General features: G+C 42.7%; 1 long non-coding RNA gene across 5 annotated transcripts; it reads right to left on the bottom strand.

Annotated features, from left to right (window-relative positions):
* Positions 1-4,593: 4,593 nt before the first annotated feature.
* Positions 4,594-8,351, bottom strand: LOC119309360. Of its 5 annotated transcripts, none has more exons than XR_005150476.1 (4): positions 7,565-8,334; positions 7,328-7,415; positions 6,034-7,213; positions 4,594-5,859 (listed from the first exon to the last, which is right to left on the bottom strand). It is a non-coding gene; the product is annotated as an uncharacterized LOC119309360 (long non-coding RNA). The 5 variants fall into 5 exon arrangements; XR_005150473.1 differs by having other exon boundaries at positions 4,594-4,869; positions 5,681-7,213; positions 7,565-8,332; XR_005150474.1 differs by having other exon boundaries at positions 4,594-6,183; positions 6,283-7,213; positions 7,565-8,330.
* Between the last annotated feature and the right edge of the window lie 760 nt (positions 8,352-9,111).

Below are 9,111 nucleotides of genomic sequence, written 5' to 3'. Positions count from 1 at the left end.
CGAAGCCCTGCCGTGATCGCTGCTGCATCCACCACCACGCCGTCATGCTACTGGATCTTCATCAACCTCTCCTTCCCCCTTGCTGGATCAACAAGGAGGAGACGTCTTCCCAACCGTACGTGTGTTGAACGCGGAGGTGTCGTCCGTTCGACGCTAGGATCTCCGATGATTTGGATCACGACGAGTACGACTCCCTCAACCCCGTTCTCTTGAACGCTTCCGCACGCGATCTACAAGGGTATGTAGATGCACTCCTCTCTCTCGTTGCTAGACAACTCCATAGATTGATCTTGGTGAAGCGTAGAAAATTTTTATTTTCTGCAACGTTCCCCATCACTTTGTGCACTAAAGAGGTGGCTCTTGGTGACGAATGATGACATGTCGTCGTCTTGCTCGATGAAGAGTGGGTTGGTAGAAGAACTTGGCCTATCCATCATATCAAAGTGGCGGTGAGTAGGTAAATGAGAGAACAAAACCAAAGTTACCTTTGCCGAAGATTGTGGATGTAACAAGTACGACCCCACGTGATGTTATAATAGGGGAATTGGTACCGGGAATTGTTTCTCACACCTACAAGTAAATGGTCTATGGAGGAGCTTGGTTAGGAAAGGCACAAATAGTTCAAGCAAATGTTAGTCAAGATGTTGATAAAGTTGAGAAGATTCACAAATGTCAAGTAAGACAAATAGATCAACCTCCAAAGATAACACGAGGAACACACACATGGAAGATAAATGGGATCCGCACAACCAAGGGGTGAGCTCGAAGATGTCGAACCATGGGAAAAGCTCTTGTCGTACGGATACTAGAGAGACGCTAGCTCGATTGCACTAATGGGCTAGATACGCTAGCGCACCAACCTAAAAGAGAAACCGATCGTCTCACTATCCCAAGTATGCTTATGTATGATGACCAAGATGATGCACGTATGCGAGGAGGCTCGATGCTATTGCTTATAAGCTCTTTGCTTCTCTTCTCTTTTGCTTAAAAGCTTTCTCTCTCTTTTTTTTTTTTACTATGCCACGAAGCTTGATACACGAGCCACACAATGAGGTAACAAGTAGTAAATGCACGGAAGGGACGGAACACTAAATGGTGCACTAAGGCGTGGCCCAGCAATACTCAACAAGCAAGTCTCGATGGGTAAGCTACGCAAAAGGGCTTGAAGCTATCAAGTTAATGGCAAGGGGGCACAAAAGCATCGTCGAGGTTACCGTCCTTGCTTACGGTAGATGAAGATGATGTTGTCGAAGCCGATGTGTTGTCCGAGTCGATGGTTAGTGGATATGATGATGATACCAACTCGCGCCTAAGTAGCCGAAACATCTTAGGACACGAGAGAAACCGCGACCCAAAACTCAAACAAACACGTGGAATGGTGCGGAAGAACACAAGAGGTGGTGGGGAAACGAAATGAAGAAAAACAGAAAATGGCCGAAACTCCCTGGATAGTCCGTGCGCACGGGGTAAGTGAGACCCGTGTGCACGGGGTCTCGATGGCCCATGAGCACGGGGTCCTCTATGAGCGGACGAACTGCTCCGATCCCGTGGTAATTCCCAAGTTTTTGGCCAAATTCGAACGGTGGAAGGGTGGGGACGAAGATGGAGGGGTAGATCCACTTGCCAAACACCAAATTCGTGGATCAAAACAACCAAATCTCACAAGATCAAACAAATTGCAAGAAAAATTTTGGGGCTATTTTTGGTGGGGATTTTCGGATTAGGACGAAAAACAACAAAATCAAGCTAGAAAGTGGAAGGTAAGGACTCCAAGATGTGAATCAACGTGGCTCATGATACCAAGATGATGTAGGGTAGAACCCTAAGAGGGATCTTTTCACACTTGGAGGGGGGAAAGGAGAGCAACAACAAGAACACAAAGAGGAAATCACTCCAACAATTCCCGATTACACATCCACTAGAATAACAACACAAGATCCACAAGTCGCAAACACAATCAAAGGAAAGATACAATGGCAAATTTCATCCCAAATCCAAAGGAGATGGGGGCTTGAAGATAGTCTTCTTCTTATGGAGGTCTTGAAATCCACAAGGATTCTTCCCTAGGGGGTCTTGATCCACCAAGAGGGAAGGTGAAGGAGCAAAGCTCACAAATATCTCATCTAGTACTTTGCTAACCCTAAACATGGTCCTAGGTACGGAATATATAGCCTTGGGGTCGAAGGAGATGAAGAGGGGCTGAAGATGCAATCTCAGCTGGCCATCCTGGGAGGCCCGTGCGCACGGGGTAAGTTGGGCCCGTGCGCACGGGGGTCCCATGGGCACGGTACAGGCCCGAGCGCATGGGGTGCTCCAGCGCCAGCTTCCTATGTAGCCCGTGGGCACGGGGTCTCGGGGGCCCGTGCGCACGGGGTCACCTGGGACCTTCTGCATTGCTGCTGTTGCACTCCGTCTTGGCTCGCAAGGCCTTGGGGTGGTCCTCCTTCTCCTTGGTGATGCTCCTAAGCTTCTTGGTGATGTTCCTCTTCATACCTAAGGAGGCATAGCATATTTTGGTGAGGTAGTAACCATGTTCCATTCGTGTCCATATGCAAGTCTAGTAGGAAGGAGTTCACCTCGGTTTCCAAAGCACGTCCTCTAGCTCTTGTCATGGGTCCTCGTGGGGTTGGATGTGTCGGTGTAGAGTCCATGGGGATGATGGAAGGATGCTCCGCATCACAACCACAGTCCTACAATGCCTAGGCGGAGCTTGTAAGGTCATCCAGGAGTGGATTTAGATTGTGGTATGCATCGACGACATTTGGAAGATGGTGGATCGTGTGATGGGTTCGTGGTTCGTGGATGGCAGGGTATGATTTTTTCCTCCGACATCTTGGTCGTGTGGGGGTGCCAGATCTGGAGTTCGATGACGTGTCGGGGGTTTTGCCCCGGTCTAATTCGTTCAACGTTATGGTGAACCACCTTGAAGGTCCGCAAAGCTGCATATCAGTGATAGAGCCGCGCCGAGTTCGGGTGAGGAGGTGATCCGTCATTTATTCCTTTGGTGGCTACTATAGTGGCGTTAAAGGCAGGTGACGGGCGTTAGTGTTAAATTCAGAGGATTTTTTGGTTTTGATTGTATTTTTTAACACAGTACAAGTGCTCATACATATGCGTATACACACAGCCATATGAACACACACACACCCTATCCCTGTGAGCACCGTCGAGAGACTGAGCCGACATATCATCTTGAGATTTATGAAGTCATCGTAGGCGCCTCGTCTTCGACGGGAACGCCTCCTCTGACTAAGAGAGCACCAGGACTTGAACCGTGCTGGACTGGGGATACCTTTGCCCCTCTAATCATCCAACCAGAGGTTGGTTCGCGTATTTATTTTGGTTCACGTATTTTCTTTTTCTTTTTTGGCTGGTATTTATTTGTGCAAAGGCTAACGTTCTGCCGTCTTTTCGGTTTTGTCAAGTCAATGTGTATGCGACTTATACTATAATCCTTATGATATAAATAGACACGTGTTACCACATTCACAGTGTACTCGTCGTTGTAAATCGAGCAGGGACAAAATCACAAAATGGCAATCCCTATTTGCGCGTCAAATTGGTGGGACTTCGCACAGGAGCCAGCTGGGATCATGTTCTAGAGATTTTTGTAACGTTCTAGAGATTTTTGTCTGGTTTTTTTATCTGTTTTACTTTTTGTTTTTCATGGTTTTCTTATTATTTAATTTTTCAAATGCCCCTATTATTTTTTAAATGGAATTAAAAAAATGCATTCTAAATATTCTTTGGGATTTTTAAACATGTTTGTCTTTAAAATATTGTTATTTTTTAAAAAAATATTGCTGTTTTCAAATTTTATTCACAAATTGAAAAAGTTAGGGAATTTCAAAAAAACTTTGACTTTTTTAAAATTGTTTGGGATTTCCAAATAATTTCTTGTATTTCCAAATACTATTCAAAGTTTAAGAAATTTTTCCTATTTTTATTAAATTTCACAAATGTAAAAATGTTAAATTTTCTAAAATCTCATTTTTATACATTTTTTGGAATTTTAAAAATACTACTATTTACAAAAAATTACAAATTCATAAAATATCAGGAGCATAAAAATGTTTGTGTTTTTTAGAATTTAAAAAAAATCCCTGTTTTCAAAATTTGTTCACAAATTAAGAAAATATTCCCATTTTCTGAGAATGTTCATGTTTTCCAAAAATATTGGTTTATTTCCAAATATGGTGACTAAGAAAACGTCGGTTTATTTCTCTAAACTTCTGAGCACCTCCCATAAGCACCTTACATTGTATCGGGCCTTAGTCGGCTGAGATTTAATTGGCTAAACACTAGCCACTCCTGAAAATTAGTCACAATATTCTAAAAGTTTTCCTGTGGTGTTTTTTGAATCCTAGACTAGACGAGAATGTGATGGTTTTATACTACTAGTAAGGTTGCACGTGCAATGCACGTCTGGAAAAAAAAGTACTTTTTGAAAACATATATAGTTTACATGGATACACAATGTTGATGATATCACTTGGATATACTTTGTCAAAGTGAAAATCATGATGGTCATATTGCCACACAAAAAAATTTGTTTATCCATTCGGTCTTTGATAGGTTGTAAAACGATGAACATTAAATATACTAATTATTCCTCCAGTCCCCACCATTGTTAAACATAGTCACTGGACAAGTTAATTCTTGCTTGATTCTTCTCAAGACAACATGATTATAGTATATAACATGATTTCACTATACAACATAAAGTGGTCCCAATAAAAAGATCTATTTGAAGAACAAAACAGAACTACAGTTTTCACTCTTCGGTATCCCATGCCGTAGGTCGTTCCCTCTTTCCTCATGATGGCACGTAGATTTCTTCCACGAACCCTCGGGTAAACACTCCATTTCCTGTGACTCAAATTGAAAGGGAATCTGTCAAACATTTGTTTAGAAGCTGAAACCAGTATCTACTTCCATTTAATTTTAAAAGAACCAGTAAAGCTGTAATTGGCTGGGAGTACAAAATAAAATCATATGCATTTTGGACACTGACAATTAAACTGTGCCGAACAATGAAGTGAGTAAAAATCTATGGATGGATGGCAATATATTACTCACACACTTGTAAATTTTAATTCATAAAGCCTTTCACCATGGTCTACAACCAATACATCTGTCCTATGCTAGTACTCCATGGTGCATAAATTACATTCCAGAAGACAATGCAATTGGCCATCATTTTTTTTCTTTCAGGAATGGTCACTGAATTTGAAAACAATGTTCATACCTGTATATGAAACAGTTGCATATAAATCTCAATATGAAACCATGAAGAATGGCAAAGCACCTCCATGTGACCCGTAGATATAAAATATGAAAGGAACAAAAGAGATTTTGCTAGGAGACGACATCCAATTTTCTGATTTCTTTTATTCCGGCTCCTTCGTGTGCCATGTTTTCTGTGCCTTTTAACTTCTATAACTGAATGTCTGTTGTATTCTCCCACCAAGCTTACTCTCTATATGATATATGGCTGGAAGCAGAAGGTTCAATGAAAGTACAGTTTCAATATGAAAAGACTTGTGCATTTTGATGATTGTTCAGTTTACGAAACCGCAACCAGAAATATCATGACAAAAGCTTTTATATTGTAGGAGAGGATACAACAGTGATGCATCTTTGAAGAAAGTTGACAATCAGAGGTTGTAAAAAAAAGTACCTTGGTAGTCGTAAAACTTCCTTCAACATCCTATTTCCAGTTGCAGCCAAAAATATGGTTGAGTGATGATCCAGGAGCAGGGGCACTGCCACCCATTGGCAGCAGCGCCGACTTAAATCACTTTCTCACTGGACCATCAATTACAGACTATGTTCTGCTTAACTTTCATCTACCCATTACTAAAGAAAAGAATATCAGCTTCTTAAATAATCCAATATACAAAAAAGCAAAAAATGCAACCCCTAACATGTAATCTGTACTGATGTTCTGATTTTCATTGAAGCAAAAATTCTTGGAGCTAGCATGGAATTCTTGGAGCTAGCAAAAAAAGCAAAAAATACCTTGGAGCTCACCTTTCTTGAAGCACCAATTCTTGGAGCTCACCTTTCCACGATGGTTGAAGACCTTAGAAGCCATCTTATTTGACATCCTAAATCACAGCTTCATAGCCTCTCACACACAATATTTTGCATGCCATGCTAGCACAACCAGTAATAATTTGCCTAGATATAAACAACAATACATGAAATAGTTTAATTCTTCTCATGCCTTCTACTTCTTGACCAAATAAAAAAAAAACTGTGCATCCAGTGATAGTTTACCTGAAGACGACCCATATAGACAATGCCATGTTGCTTAATAACTCGATAAATGCCTGATGACATATTGTACTACAGACATGATTATAACCGAACAAAAGGTTACTGCAATGTTAGTGTATGAGTGTTTCTTTTTTGGATGATATCCCTCAATAGAAAAAATACAATACTCGATGCCTTACAACATTTCCTTCAGATTTTGGATGTGGTTCTGAAGCCTTTCAGGGAAAGGTTCATGACATACAACCAGTTTATCCTAGTCCTTCAAGATATTGTTTCACCAGATGGCACTCAATGACTTACATCATTTCCTTTGGTTTTTGGAACAAATTTTGCATGTCTAAAGCAAACACTTCCTCTCGCAAAATCGACAACAAAAATCTCAAATGTGGTTCAGTTAGACAAAAAAAAAACTGAAGTAGTAGAACTTCAGCCATCGCCATGCGCTCCACTGAGTTGAGTGCGCCAGGCACAGTGCACTCCCTTGAGGTGAGCTCGTCTGCTGCATAGCTGACAGGAGGTGGTAAAAGGATTGATCCTGGAAATGTTTTGCTATAAGCACAATCTAGAGAAAAGTTAGGCATAATTTGATAGTGTTTCCATGGAACAAATTTTGATGGAATGATGCAGAAAATCGAGTGTACATAATTGTAATCCGGGATATAGATCTTGAGAACAAAATACTGTAATTCTCAAACTAAGAAATCATCCATCAGTTGCATTCACGTCAACATAACTCATAACTCAAAAGACAAACAATAATAGGTAGAAACCTAAAGAAAATCAGACAGGAATACCTCAGACTAACCATGTCTATTTTATTTCTGCACTTGAAAAAATCATCTGGACCAGAAAACAAACTAATTTATCCAAGATTGTGTTGCACGGGATTGATATGTCCACTTCCAGATCTTGGATTTAAGGCTGGTGCGTTCTATTGGAGAAAGTCAGACATAAGGCTCAACAATGTGTATACAACATAGATAAATTGTTCTAAAAAACCCTGGACAATTAATCTTTAGGGAACACAATTAAGAAAAAATGATACCTCAAATATAACCTGGAGATGAGTTCGTAGACCTGTACGTATACCTCTCAGATATATCCTTATATGGGTCGTCTTCAGGCTCAGGTTCCTGGAAATGAGTTGCAATAAGAAAATCAGTGAGAAATTTACTCCCAACAAAGAGAAGATCAACAAAAGCCAAAATCAATGCCGAACTCATCACCAGCATGCTGCACTTACTCCCTAAAAAAACATCCTGCACTTAAAGAGACAGCATACCAATTTTTCCTCTCCTCTAATCCGGCGACTTAGAATATCTCGTGTGTGGCGACCTGCCTGCTGCGAAGAGCTGTCGAGGGGTCGAGGGAGGGCATGAAGAGGACCCTTTGTCAGCAAGTTAAGGAAGAGGCGAACACAATCACACATGTATCGATCCATCGATGTATAAATACTCGCTGCATTGCTCGCCTCATGGAGCTCGATGTATAAATACACATGTAGCGCCTCAGCCGTGGCGTCGCTTGTTGGATGGGGCGCTCGGCTGGGTGCGCCGGTAGGGCGCAGGCCCAAGCTTCTCCGGTAATGAAGCCCCGGCGGACCACCACAGCGGGCAACAGGAACCAGCTCAGGCGGTGCCGTGTCCCAACCCCCCAGGCTACAACGCGAGAGGAGCAGAAGAAGAAACGCGGACGCATGGACTATTCGAAGATTCTTCCACCACCAAATCTACCGCGGCGCGGGCGCGGCTGCAACGTACCAGGGCCAAGCAGTTCTGATAATGAAGCTCCGGCGGAGGAGTTAGAGGGGAGGGAAGGGAATCGGTGCGGCGTGGGGAGTGGGGTGCAGCGGCGGCGGCGGTGGAGAAGGGGAGCACGGGAGTGGCGGCGGCGGCGGCCGCGGCGGATGGAGAAGGGGGTCGCGGGATTGGCGGCGGCGGCGGCCGCGGCGGATGGAGAAGGGGGTCGCGGGATTGGCTATGGCTGCTGGTGGAGAAGGGGTTCGGGATAGCCAGGAAAGACACGTGAGTTTCGGAGGAGATAATTGCGGGGCAGAGTAAATTGGACGTGGGTTGTTTCCGGGCGTGGAACGCCAGAGTTTTCGTCCGCCGTGAAAAACTGCTAAACGCACTTCAATTGTATGTTGGTGTAATCATGACGGCTAGATTTAATTAAGCGATTTGATCGTGAGGCTTCAATTGATCGGAATTGTTACGTGTAGATTAGGCTGGGTGCGTTTAGTATTGAATATGTTCTCTTATTTAATAGTAGTAGAGATTCATTCAAGAACTGCATGCAATATGAGGCATGCATTGCCAGCTTTGTATAGTCACAATAGTTTTTAGTTAGCTTTGATTGCTTTTCCTGTACATATTGAAAATATAGATTATACGGTACAAGGGTACTGTTGTTCGTCAGAAAACAATACGGAGGCCATGTGCATGGATCTTCGACAGGCCATGTGCGTGAGGGATATGCTCGATTGGCCATCCATGCGCGGACATGGCATTGACACGCGCGCGCGCGACGTTAGCAGCTTAGAGCATGGTTAATAGCATAGTCAGCTGCTGGCTATAAGCCAGTGCCATGTCATCTACAGCTAATTTTATAGTCAACATGTACAATAGTAAATCAAAATAGTGCACTTTTTTTTATTATGTGGCCCACTTTTCATTCTCACAAAGTGCCTAGGAGCACGTGCTAGAGCTGGCTCTTCATGAAGAGCCCGTTTACCTTCTCTCTCCTCTTCTCTTTCCTCCAACTAAGCAGAAATATACTAGTTTATTTCTTATAGCCCGTTGACTCAGCTTTATTGTACTTGCTCTTAAT

Source organism: Triticum dicoccoides, chromosome 5B, assembly GCF_002162155.2.
Source record: "Triticum dicoccoides isolate Atlit2015 ecotype Zavitan chromosome 5B, WEW_v2.0, whole genome shotgun sequence".
Lineage (NCBI taxonomy): Eukaryota > Viridiplantae > Streptophyta > Magnoliopsida > Poales > Poaceae > Triticum > Triticum dicoccoides.
Note: the sequence above shows the minus strand (reverse complement) of the source record. Positions and strands in the feature narration are given on the sequence as shown.